This window comes from Rattus norvegicus, chromosome 14, assembly GCF_036323735.1.
Source record: "Rattus norvegicus strain BN/NHsdMcwi chromosome 14, GRCr8, whole genome shotgun sequence".
In the NCBI taxonomy this organism is placed as follows: Eukaryota; Metazoa; Chordata; class Mammalia; order Rodentia; family Muridae; genus Rattus; species Rattus norvegicus.
Genome location: NC_086032.1, coordinates 27,316,588 through 27,329,878, shown reverse-complemented (window position 1 = coordinate 27,329,878; position 13,291 = coordinate 27,316,588). Strand labels below are relative to the sequence as shown.

Genomic DNA, 13,291 nt, shown 5'->3' with positions numbered 1-13,291 from the left:
AATATATTCCAAGGAATTGGCATGGAGAGGAATCAAATACAATGGAAATGAAAGATGGGATAGTTGGGAACATGTTTTATTGTTGATTTGTTTCATTGGGTTGTTAAAAATTTGCATACATTAATCATTAGGAAATTCGTTTAATAGTTATCCCATACTGGATCACTCCTGACAGTTAAATGGGCTATTAGTATTCACTGGGGGATAACAGGCACAATTGTGCCCGTTAAATAAGTGCCCATTAAATGTTGAGGAACTTACGCTTGGTAAATTTAAGTTGTAACCCTTTGGGAAAACCAAATCTTTTAGGTTCTTCGTGGTAGATGTGATTTACTTTATGGTATTTATTCCTTAAGTAATTGGATCCATAATAATTTTATAAGGATTTGGTCACATGCATAGGTAAAAATTTATAGGTCATTTATATAGAGAGGACATTTTAGAAAGAGAAAAAGATAACATGAGGCCTGAATATTTTTCCAGTGGAATATATCTAGCAAGAGTGTGGTCAGTCACTAAATATCCCAATGTGCAGGATTTTCAACATTATTCATTTAGTTGTTCAGGTTAACTTATTTTATAACAAACAAGGCTTTGATGAAACCTCATTTGTATATTTCAAACTATTGTATTTCCAAACCTGTTTGTTTTTTCCAGAATAATGTGTTAGTGATGCTAGTCAGTACGATTTGCCTCCTTTCATGCTAATTATCTCAGTTGTTTTGGATCGTTAAGCTATTGAATTTCCCACTTCTCCTTTTGCCTCATGGACTATTCTGCAAGGTTTCTCAAGCTGAGCATTGGTTCCAGCCAGTAGTGTGAAATGCACAGGACTGCTCTGGGTCCTGTGGAACTTGGGGTTCCATCTTGGACACTTGACCAAGTGTCCAAGGACTTGACCTGCTTCCAATGACCTGGAATTTAGAAGTCTTAAATGCTTGCCATAAGGAGTGTTTTGATCACCAAAGGAAATTACTTGAAATAAATGTATTGAGTCTTTATTATCGTTCCACTCTTCTGCACACCCAGAGAAAATAATCTATATTTAAAGTCTGTCCTTAGAACAAGTAAAATAGTCCTCAACTTATGACAGATTTACTGAGACAGCCTTAAAAGCCTTTATAATGCAAAAGAAGCTTTATAGTTGAAAGAAAATAGGCAAATTTAAATGCTCGTATAAACTCAGTTATATTACCAAATAACTGGTATATTTTTATACTTTTTATGTAATAAACAACTTTGGGGAGCAAAACTTTAAACCCAGATCTGTTGGTAGCTGTCAAGGTCTGAATCACAGCAGGATAATTTGTTCATATTCCCTGTTCTATGATTCAGTTTGGTCTCTTTTTTTCCGTGTGAGGCTCTTGGAGATCTTGGCCTCTGTGCAATTGTCAAAAATATCTGTTTCTCATGACAACACACATTTTGTCCTATTAAAAATGTTGTTTTATTTACAATTTCTAAGTAATGCGATTATAATTTTAAGTGTGGTAGTTAATATCATGTGGTACCTTGACTGAGATAAACGTATTTGTATCTGGGACAACATCATCAGTGGATGTAGCTATAATGTGTCTGGGATGAGCACATATATTGTGGGAGTGAGTAAGGATAATGATGGTCTTTACCAATGGAGACTGCTATCACCCATCTAGGTGAGACTCCGATATGGTTCAAAGTGGTAGAGGAATTGGGGGAGTTATTATCTTTCTTTTGAGATGAGACGTCCATCTTCACCAGTCAAATGATAACTGAGAATTTAGTTCTCATATTTTTTGACTATGGTAAGGATATACCCTATTCTCTTTTCTGCTTTTCACATCTTCTGTTCAGGTTGAAAACAACAATGCCACCAAATATCTGGCCTTCAAATGACAACTTGTGAGATTCTTGGGCTCCATAATGATATGAGTCGTGTGTGTGTGTGTGTGTGTGTGTGTGTGTGTGTGTGTGTGTGTGTGTGTGTGTTGAGAGAGAGTGAGAGAGAGAGAGAGAGAGAGAGAGAGAGAGAGAGAGAGAGAGGAGTTTTTACTCATTTCTCTGAAGAGCCTTGATGTAATTAGCATTGATGAACTCTGGTGTATGAAATCTGCTGTAGTCATTGGCAAGGGTTGTGTTGGCATTGTCTCTAGCAGCAAATGTGGCAACCATATGTGAAAATTCTGAAGGGAAAAGGTGATGGTAAAAAAAGACATTTGCATGCATGTTTTGTAGTAATTGTCTCATAAACTTAGGAACATTGTATTTTCTTTTTGTTTTATATGTCTATGTATGTATAGTACACATATATACATATATAGAGAGTACAGACATAAGTATATATAGATATGAACTATAAATTTTATTATTCTCAACATTATTTTCCAACAGTTCTGAAAAATTTTCTTGATAAGCACCTACAAATAATGGGTTACAATTTTTAACTTTGATTTAGACTACAAATTTATAACCCATGTGTGTGTCTTAAAATTTGTCTTAAAGCTAATTTTAAAAGACTATATGCACATTTTATAGTGTTTCTTGTTTTATGTTTTATGAGAAAAATGTCCTCTTTTATGTCTTTTGCTCAATTTTTAGGATGCTATTCTTCATCTCAGAAGTATTAATATCTGATGGATTATGAATTATTTTCACTGACGGACATATTTGTCTTGATTTTTTGCCATATAGGTGGATAGTTTTTAACATAGTGAGGTTGTATGCAAAACAGAAGGTCCAGTTGGAGAGGGTGTATTGTAGAGAAGAGTAGCTTTATCTGTAATAAGACTTTTAAAGTACTTCATTGCTGCAAGTAAGTTTTTACTGGAAATATGAAGTTCAACTTAAGTGTGACATACTGTCCTGTCTCTGTCTCCAGGAGAGGTGCTAAGTTTCAACTGGATCGTTTTTCTTTCCTGGGTTTCTGGAACAGGAAAGCAAGTTCTGAGGCATTTTAGCAGTACTAGTAATGAAGGCACCATAGGAGTCTACCATGGTATAAGAAGGGCGATTTTTGTCAAAATTTACTCCCTAAATATCTTTGTTTTATAAAACATTTAGACAGTCTCCAAGGTAATCAGTTCATATGCAGCAGGGAAATATATTCATTCTACAAGGGAAGTGAGAACAGGAATTATCATTCATGAATAAGCAAATATTTGTAGATTCACTCTTAAATTCTGTGTTTCACTACCAATAGAAGTTGATTTGAAAATGATCTATTTCTCTTTTTATGGGTTATTTTATTTATTTACATTTCAATTGTTATTCCCCCCTCCCAGTTAAACCCCCATCCACTCCTCCCATAGCCTCTGCTTCTCTGGGGGTGCTCACCCACCCTCCACTCCGACTTCAGCGCCCTAGCATTCCCTTATGCTTAGTCAGTCATCTAGCCTCCACAGGACCAAGGGCCTCCCCTTCCAGTGATGCCAGATAAGGCCATCCTCTGGTACCCTATGCAGCTGGAGCTATTGGCCCTTCCATGTCTACTCTTTGTTTGGTGGTTTAGTTCCTGAGGGGTTCTGACTGGTTGATATTGTAGTTCTTCCTGTGGGGTGGCTCACCCCTTCAGCTCCTTCAGTCCTTTCTCTAACTCCTCCATTGAGGTCCCCATGCTTAGTTTGATAGCTGGTTGCATAGGTCTTCATCTGTATTGGTCAGGCTCTGGCAGAGCCTCCTAGAGGACAGTTATACCAGGCTCCTGTCAGCAAGTGCTTCTTGGCATCAGCAATACTGTCTGGGTTTAGTGTCAGTAGATGGGATGGATCCCTAGGTGGGGCAGTCTCTGGACTATTTCTTGATGAAATGTTGGAAGGAAATTTAGTAGCCTTGGACTTCCTATAAGAATGCAAATATTTGAATTCAACCGATAAACATCATTGGTGATTTGGGGTGTCAAGTACTATGATTAAAAGGGATAAAAAATGTATAAAATGCCAACTCCATATTTTCATTTTTGTTACTAATTTTGAAAAAGTTTTACCCATTGACTTGTAAGCAGCACATAAGAGAAGTGAAATAGCTTGTTTGGCAAGATGACTGAGTAAAGGTGCCTGCTACCATGCCTGGAGAACTGAGTTTAATTCCCCAAGACATACAAGACTCAAAGAAAGAACTGTCTTCAAGAAGTTCCCTGAAGGCGTACCTTTGCACACATGCACATACACACACACGCGCGCGCGCACGCACACACACACACTCACACACACACACTCACACAAATTTCTGAAGCTTCAGCTTTAAGAATTCTGGAGACAGTCTTCTGACCCGAGGACCTACTGTCTTTATAGATGTTTAGAGAATAGTAAGACATTGCATATTTTTATTTTATTTTATTTTTTATTTTTTCTCTTTTCCTGGAAACTTAAGAAGACGGGTACAGAGAGTTGGAATTCTGTCCATTAATAAGGTTTGATTTGTGTCTGAAGTATAAGTGGAAAGTCTGGTAGCTGCTAATGACTAAAATGAGCTATGGCAACATTTGTTCAAACATGTGGTTACAGGTTGTCACAAAATAAAAAGTATCACTTAAATTAGCAGTGATTCTTGTGATATATTTGAGTCAGCTGTTACTTTGAATATAAGTATCTATACTTAATAGGCTGTAAAATTGGCCATTACACCTATCCCAGAATCCCCTTTACAGTAGCACATAGTATGCTCTTTCCATATAATTTATATTAATTAGAAAATGCAGATTAAACTGAGCCACCGTAAAAATAAAGCTGTCACCTCTAGCTTGGCAGATTGTGACTTACAAAAACACGTTTATGTGTGAGATCAAGGTTACAGAATTTACTGTTGCTGGAGGCCCCAATGATTGGGTTGTTGGCAGGGTGAAAGAATTCGTGTTCCATTAATGGGTGAACTTCTCACCCATGTGATAAATAGTATACTTTACAGAGGTATAAAACGATGAGATTTATTTGCTCTCTTCGGAGAAATGAGGTAAGGTACATATCGCCACCCTGACTTAAAAAGCTACCATCTTACTAATAAACACACGTAAAACTGGTAAGGTTCTTTTGAGTCTAAGTTTGTTGCAGGCCCATGAAAATGTTTATTTAATTTATATTTTCTGTCATCACTTTTCTCAAGAAAATGAAAAGGAATGTATAGTATCGTTCCAGCTCAGACAAGTATAACACTTGAATTGCTGTTAGCCCCAGGATTTTTAATACAAACTCATTTGTAACATCAAGCTGAGGAGACAAGGTTTTAGTTCTGATAATTTGAATTCTGATAATTTAGTTCTGATAATATAAAAAAGTGAGATTTTTGCTTTATTAATGTTCTACTACTTAAAATACATCTAAGTCATCACAAGGCATATAGTACAATATAAAAATCAGACCAAAATAAAAATCATTTTAGTTGTGTTGAGGAAAGTCATTTATATACTGGTGTCTTATTATTGGATATGGTTTTCTGGTCTTTCTCAACTCTATAATTTTATTGAACTGTCCAATCTTTGTTACACTCAAATATTTTTCAATATGTGGTTTGATTTGCAAATTAGGTTTTTAAAGCACTTTCTAGAATCTATCTTCGTTCTCTACCCAGGAATTTGAATAAATATTATCTAAGGTCAATTCCAGGGATGTGACTCTAGCCTGAGTATTTTCATGAGTTATTTCTCAATTTTAGAGGAAGAAGGAAGGAAACGGAAAAGATGCTGTGTGGAATAGAGCTTCCCGTTGGAGATTAGTTCTTCTCAGTAAAGCTTAGAGGAATATATTTGGCATGAAAGGAAAATGAAAGGAAACATAGAAAAGTTTAATTAGGAAGAAAGACTTAGAATCCTGGTTATTAAAATAGCTCTGCGATGAATTCTGTCAAGGGAGAACGTTTATGATGCAAGGAGAGGTCCACTGCATGAGTCTAAAACATCTCCCTCCAAAGTAGGATTCCTGTGTGTATCTTGGGATGCTGAGAATGGCGTCTATGAAGGTTTCCAGGTGGATTGCTTTTCCCTTTTAAAAAAAAAATAGCTTATGAGCAACCAGGAAAAACTGGATAATATGTAATTAAACATTCCTAGAGAAGATTATATATCTAGATCTTTTTAAAAGTGATGTTAGCAAGTGATACCAGAACTGCATATCTATTCATCATGCTGGGCTTAGGAAGATATTTTTTTCCACCCTAATAGATTAAGAGGTGATGAAATCTCATTTTATATTATATCCTACGTCTGAATTGATTAAAGCTTTTCTACGTTTGTGTGTTACATTTCAGGAGTGAATGACTGCTATGCCTCACATCAACTTAATACATAACTTAGAGATGACTTGGAAATTAAAAACAAAAGTCTCTGCTTTCCATTGGCAGACAGGGTTCTTAAGATAATAGTATTGGCTTATTAGGGGGAAAACTGCCCTAATATAATGTTGGGTTAAGAGTTATCTGTTTCTTTTTTCTTTTTTTTACAAAAGCATCTAAAACATCGTCTCTGTTAGATAATCCTCTTTTTTTTTAATATACGGATGGTTTGCAGGTCGGTTATGAGGTTGAGTTGTTCTCAGTTGAAAGAAGGCTACCCCCAAATAAAGAGGCGTAATGCATCGATTCAATCTGATTGTTACAGCCTTATGATTGTGTTTTCTTTTTGTTAAAGCAATGCCATTGGTATTTGATTTTGCCACTTAAAGGAGCAGACTCAGCATGCACCTTGCAGTGTGGCTCACTTCATCCTTCTTCATTCATCAACTAGTTCAATTATAAACGTTTGAGCACGGCACGCAGGTATCCAGGTCAAATTCCCTTAAAGGACAGGTGTGCGAGTGATACGGTTTATTCATCTATTAACTTCCTGAAATGTCAAAAGCTTCACTTTTTTTTAACAAAGTAGAATGTCAGTTTCTTTTTTACTGGAAGCAATTAAACCAGCCCAAAAAGGGAAGAGCTTTGACAGTTGGATCTGTCAGTGAAAGACTGGCAGGTGGTTTGAGGAAATTGGAATAAATGTTCAAATATATGCTAAGGAGTCTTCAGCAGTGTCTCTAGGACAGGGCAAGAGGTGAGAGGGAGTAGAGCTGTCAGCTTGGGTAAGGAACACAGCTTTGGAGCTTCCAAACTGCAGGTTCTGAGGGGTATTTGCTAATTCCTGTAAAGTCTTCCTTTAAGCTGTTACGCAATGCTTTTCTGCACTGCCCTAGCCATGTTCTGATGCATGGCCTCATCATGTCTCATAAGCCCAGGCAAGCTACAAATGCTTAATTCCTGAGCCTCCCAGGCACTGGGATTGCAGGAATGCGATGGCACACTTGGCTTTTAAGTGACTTCTGAATTAAAAGCCAGTGTGTTGTGGCCGTTCCTAGGGCAAAGAAGATTTCTGTTAATGTTTTACTCTCAAGTACCTGAACTTGCAATATCACAATTTCTAATTTTATTAATAACTAAAAATTTTACTCACTGTAAAAATTTTATAATTTTAAACAGTGTACTTGTGTGTATGTGCATGTATGTGTGCATGTTTGTGTATAAAATTATATGGAGAACAATGTAATATATGTATTATATTATGTATATATAATGATATGTGTATTATATATTTAATACATAATGCATACAACACATCCTTTATATAGTCAAAATGTAGTGTCAGCAGATTAGATATCATCCAAGGGCATACCAAAATGATTTATTCTTGAGCTAAATATGTTTGACTGTGTCCCTGGAACATATATGCATGTTGCCTTAAATATATGTTCCAATGGAGAAGTTGTTTTAAAACGGGAGAAATTAAGGTTGCATCTTGCTGTTCTTAATCTTGTTAATAAGAGAATTTAAGAATGGGCTCAAATGGATACTTAGGGACAATTTTATTAAATAGAAAAATAAAAAACAAAAACAGGGCAGGCAAACAGTAAATCTCAGCTGCTGCCCAGACAAGGAGAATGGAGAAAAGCAGAGAGCTAAAGCCATTCAATCACATGAAGGTCAGACACAGGACAAGGGGCCCCATCACAGGTGGCCCTTAAGAAAGATTAAGGAAGCCTCAAATGTTGGGCAAACCCAGAGTTTTTAGGAAAGCATACCTTGAAAAGAGAGTGCAAGAGGAGAAGGAGGATTTATGCTTTATTGAATAATTTAATAAAGTGGGCAAACATGTCTTTGATTGGATGTGTCCTTGTTAACTAATGTGCTAAGGCCAAGGTTTCTGAGATTGAAAACTGCAGGGCCTTATTAAGGGACTGATGATTCTGCCCATCTTTTTAGCATGGTTTAACGTGAACCATGTTCACCTTCCAAATGCTGGTCCTTTGGCCTGACAACTGACCTGGTGAATCTAAAATGATAGCTCTCTATGCAGGGTTAATATTATTACAACCTCTTGACTAGTTTGCTGTTGTTTTGTTTTTTACTTTTTATTTATCAGTATTATTGCTATTCTGACAATTTTATAAATTTTTGTATAAACCCAGAACAAAGACATACTTAATGCTGATTTTTTTTCTTTCAGAAACATACATTGGAAGATTATGTGGTATAGTAAAAGGAAGAAATATCAATTTAAAAATCTCATACATTGTCCAATGACATTATTAGCTTTGGTGGAAGCTAGTTTTGCACATTACAAATATTTTACTTGAGATTGGCAATAGAACACTTTAAGGGAACCAAGAATTGCCTTGGAATCTGTAACATTTGAACTGGAAAAGACTGAACAGTTCAGAAGTTCTCCTACTAGTTCTCTCCAATAATAGAGTGGACCCCACCCCTCACACGCTACTGTGCTTGGGAGAGTGGGCCCAGCACCTCACCGGGACAGCTTTGTTACTGGTGTTTGTTTTTTTGGCTTAAGAAGTTCTCATTCTCTGTCAGCCCGGTAGAATCCTCAGCATGGATATAGCTTTAGTCCTTTGGGTATTTCAACTCTCGATATCAAATGTAGAAAACACAGAGAGAACTTCCAAGCAATTCAGTAATATTCAGATATGGGAGAGATTACACAAGATGGACATAGCCAGGACTCCAAACAACGGTTCCTCCAGGAAATCTCCCCAAAGTGCTTTTGTTTTGTCAGAAAATGAATGGATGAACGTTTTTCTTTCTCAAACATGAGTTGATTCTGAGCAATGGTTAGTGTTACTCACACTTAGTGAGGAAAGAAAATGGCGCTTGCGTGCCAGCATTGGGATTATTTGTGTAGTCAGAGAAGACTTGTGGAGCTGTGTGGCTCTAGCTCTCAGATTCCCATTCTTCCAGGCGTAATGCCCCAAGAAGGCTGGCTATCCTTCCTCTCCCTTAGGCAGAGTGAAGGGCACAGGTTATTATGGTGGCTTGTTTGCCTCAGTGTCAGGGCTGGGAGGTGGGAGGGTGAAACTGGACTCATTAAGCTTTTCAGTTTATTCGTTTGTTGGTCCTCTGTCAAGCTGCCAGCCCTCTCAGTGGGATAGCTGCCCTTTGTATAATAATCTACCAACATTCAGGGTGGCTGCATTCACTGTACCCATTCTGCTGTGGGCCTCCATTACGGCTGGGTTTTGAATGCAAGGCTTCATGATATCTGGGTATAAACAGTATGCCCCGTAACAAAGACATCTTTTGTATTTCTTAATCTTATAATCCCAGTGTTTTTCTCAGAAGCTTTAAAGAGGGGATTTTCTGAAAATAAAAAGGAAAATACACAATCGCTACTCTGTTGTGTATTCTCATAAAATAGCATTTAGGTGGAGATTGTGCTCTTACCGTGTGGTTCTCCTAATTTAAAAACCCATTGGTTCCCCAGGCAAAAATGGGTGAAGTTCCTGGCTCCTTTTCTACCTGTGGAGGTGTGAATGAATCAGCCTTTGTTTTCTTGGGTTACCCTACCTGGCAGGTTACTTTATTGGCTATTCCTGGCAAATGCTCCTGAAGCGCCTGTCTGATCCCTGCAAGATCCTCCTGTTTTGTCCACGTCGTCGGTTCTGCACAGGTCACATTCCTGCTCTGTTTCTTCCAGGGATTTTGCGCCTCTGGCCTCTTGGCGATCACCTCCTTTGACTGTTCTGTTTTTTCTTTTCTTTTCTTTTTCAGGAGGGAGGGGGCTTGAGGTGAGTGAAATAAAGTTCACTGACAAAATAGCCAAGCAGCAGGCAGATGAGAATTACAAATTAGGCATGGTAGATTTGTTTGCCTTCTCTTCAAGGTACCTTGAGAGGAGGAAGAAAAAGCATCAACAAGGGGATGCTGCAACCCTTTTAGACGCCTCTGTTTTGTCTGTTTTGGTCATTGCCTACCTGGATGCTTGTTGGTGTTTGTGAAGGTCAAGATGTTCCCCCCTTTCCATTCCTCTTTTATGTCTGTTGAAGCCTTTAGCTCAGATGGAAATGAACTCTTTATACAGGGATCCGTGTAAATGGATATTTAAACGAGCTCATGAGAACTCATTGAATGCTTGCTGTGTACTGTGTTTCCGATGCAGTTTCTCGTTTAACGGATAAACAGGTGAACACATGACTTTAAAAGCCAGCTCTTCCTTTGGATATTCATTGGCTTTTTTAAGATTGTTTAAGAGTCTAGTATTAGGTGTCTTGGGTATTTGGGAAGAGCACTGACCTGCATAAATTTTTACATGAAATTTTATGCATATGTATGCACACATCTATATAGGCACACACTCTAAATATAGCAATGTCTACTCATAACTTAAATACAGATGAGTATGAGAAGGTGGGTTTTTTTGTTTTTTGTTTTTGTTTTTGTTTTTGTTTTGTTTTGGTTTGGTTTGGTTTGGTTTTGGTTTTTGGGTTTTTTTGAGACAGGGTTTCTCTGTGTGACAGCCTTGGCTCTTCTGAAACTTAGTTTGCAGACCAGGCTGGCCTTGAACTCACAGAGGTCCACCTACCTCTGCCTCCTAAGTGCTGGCTGTGTGTTATCAGGCCTGGCTGAATATGAAAAAGTCTTTGGCATGCCTTAATTAAAAAGAAAGGTCCTTCTATTTTCCATTTTAATATCTTCATGGTAGCAGTTTAGGACTTTCCATGTCAATATAAAATTGAGGGAAAAAAATCCTGGTCTGTCTGTATGAGAGTGTGCACATCTACTGATTCGATTATATTTTGGTTTGTTTCAATAGAAAGAAAATCTATCCAGTATATACATACTGCCATTATTTTATGACTGTAAATGGATAAAGCACTCAACTTGTGACTGGCTTTTATCTTGGTAAATACTTCACAAGTCGGAAATACAACTCAAAATCATTTAATTTATTAAACACCCAGAAAAAGCTTAGCCCACCCTGCCTTAAGCATGCTCCAAACACATTCTTTTTCTTACAGCTAGGCAAAGTCATGTAGGACATAAAGCATCCTTCTGAGGTTGTATTGAGTACCATGTGTAATTTATTAAATAGTGTATTGAATGTGAAATATAAAATAGGTATATGAACATGTCACCATAGTGAGATAAAAAAATCGTGTTTTGAATCAGTGTTACATTGAGGGCAGTATTCAAGTGGATTTTGTACAGAGTGTACCAACTGCTAATAGTATTATATCCATTAAAAATTGTCCAATATTGAAAACAGACATAAATTGTAACATGTAGCAAATGTATTTCTGAATATGTATTCCTTAAGTCTTCTGATAAGAGAATAAAATAAAGTTATGAATGCATACATACCACATATAGAATTCCTGTATTCTCATGTTCTAATAGTTCTCATTTTAAACATAGAAAGGGATATAAAATCACCACCATAACTTTTGCTTTTGAGTCGTGGTGATAGTTTGGGAATTTTACAAAAATTCTTGTGTACCCAATAAGCCCAAATCAGATTTAAGTAATGGATAAATGAGTGATTTTTCTCGAGAATACATAAGAGCTCTCAGCTCTTCCCAGTTATAAGAATATTTATAGGAGTGAAATGGAGAAGAGATCAGAAAAGCCTACCTACCCCAAGTAACTAGTCCCTTTATATTAAATTAATAAGAAAGGTATTTATGAAAGAGCTCCTGGGACTTTTGTTGCTAAACCAGACAACCTGAGTCCACTCCCTAGAATCCGTATTCAGGAAAAACTCTACTCACGCATTGCATCCAAGCTCCACATGTGAACTATTAACACCAGACACACACACACACACACACACACACACACACACACACACACAGACACACACACACACACACGCATGTGCACACACACTAAGGAAAATGAATCCTTGTAACTCACAGTCACATTTTTCAGGATCAATAAAAGCATGCATATGTAACTCCTTTTTTTTTTCTTTTTTTTCGGAGCTGGGGACCAAACCCAGGGCCTTGCGGGTGCTAGGCAAGTGCTCTACCACTGAGCTAAATCCCCAACCCACATATGTAACTCTTGAACACACTCATTCACATATACTAGACTTCCAGATGTTATTTATATGATAAGCATACATTTATTGCATTTAGATTTAGTTAGCATTGTAGTTAGAGTGATCTTATACTAGAAGAAATCTTAGAATTTTAAGCCAAATATTATGCCCATCACTCTTCATTTTCAGAAACTGAAGCCCTAAAGAACGGGTGTGCTGGTATTAGGTTTCATTTGCTTGACTGCCCGCCATAGAGTAGAATATTTTGTAGCAACATTGTATCTTGAATGTTTAAGGATGGTGTATAACTCTCAGGAATTGGATTGATTGCTACCAAGTGGCACTCACTAGATAATCACTCATAACACTCTCTCTCTCTCTCTCTCTCTCTCTCTCTCTCTCTCTGTCTCTCTCACACACACACACACACACACACACTCACACACACACACACACACACACACACATACCCCATGTGTATTTAAAATGCTAGTAACGATGTCAACTTTTTCAAAACAAATTTTCAAATTTTGTTTCTTATTGAATTTTCTCTTGTCAGATATTCTTAAAGGCTTATTATAAAACTGTCTGCCCTTTTTATATTCTCCTGATTTGGCAAGGATGGTTCTGCTGTTTGGCATCAGCTCCGTAGGATGATGTAGCCCGAGGGGAAAATCATGGTATCTTGGTCCTTGGGATTTGAAGCTCAGGTGTTTTGAAGACAGTCTTCTGCCATCTGGCTTACTCTCTGAGGAGGTCTTCTGGCAGGAATTCATCAGGTGGGAAGGAGCAGTCAGTTTGACAAAAATAACTTAAAACCAGTATTATTAGATTTCTTGTGTAGGGGGAACCCTTCAACTGTTTCTGGCTGTCTTGGAGAGAGGACATAATCTATCACTCTATCCAGGGTACACTGTTTCCTTCAGGATGCTGGGCAGTAGTGATTACACCTATACCTTAGACAGAAAACACAACAGAACCATCGACCCTCAGATTTGACCTAACTTGTATATTGTTTCAAGG

At 37.4% G+C, this 13,291-nt stretch overlaps 1 protein-coding gene across 26 annotated transcripts in view; it reads left to right on the top strand.

Moving 5' to 3' along the window:
* Adgrl3 (adhesion G protein-coupled receptor L3) overlaps nt 1-13,291 on the top strand; it is a 767,242-nt gene that overhangs the window by 128,254 nt on the left and 625,697 nt on the right. The window lies entirely within an intron of this gene.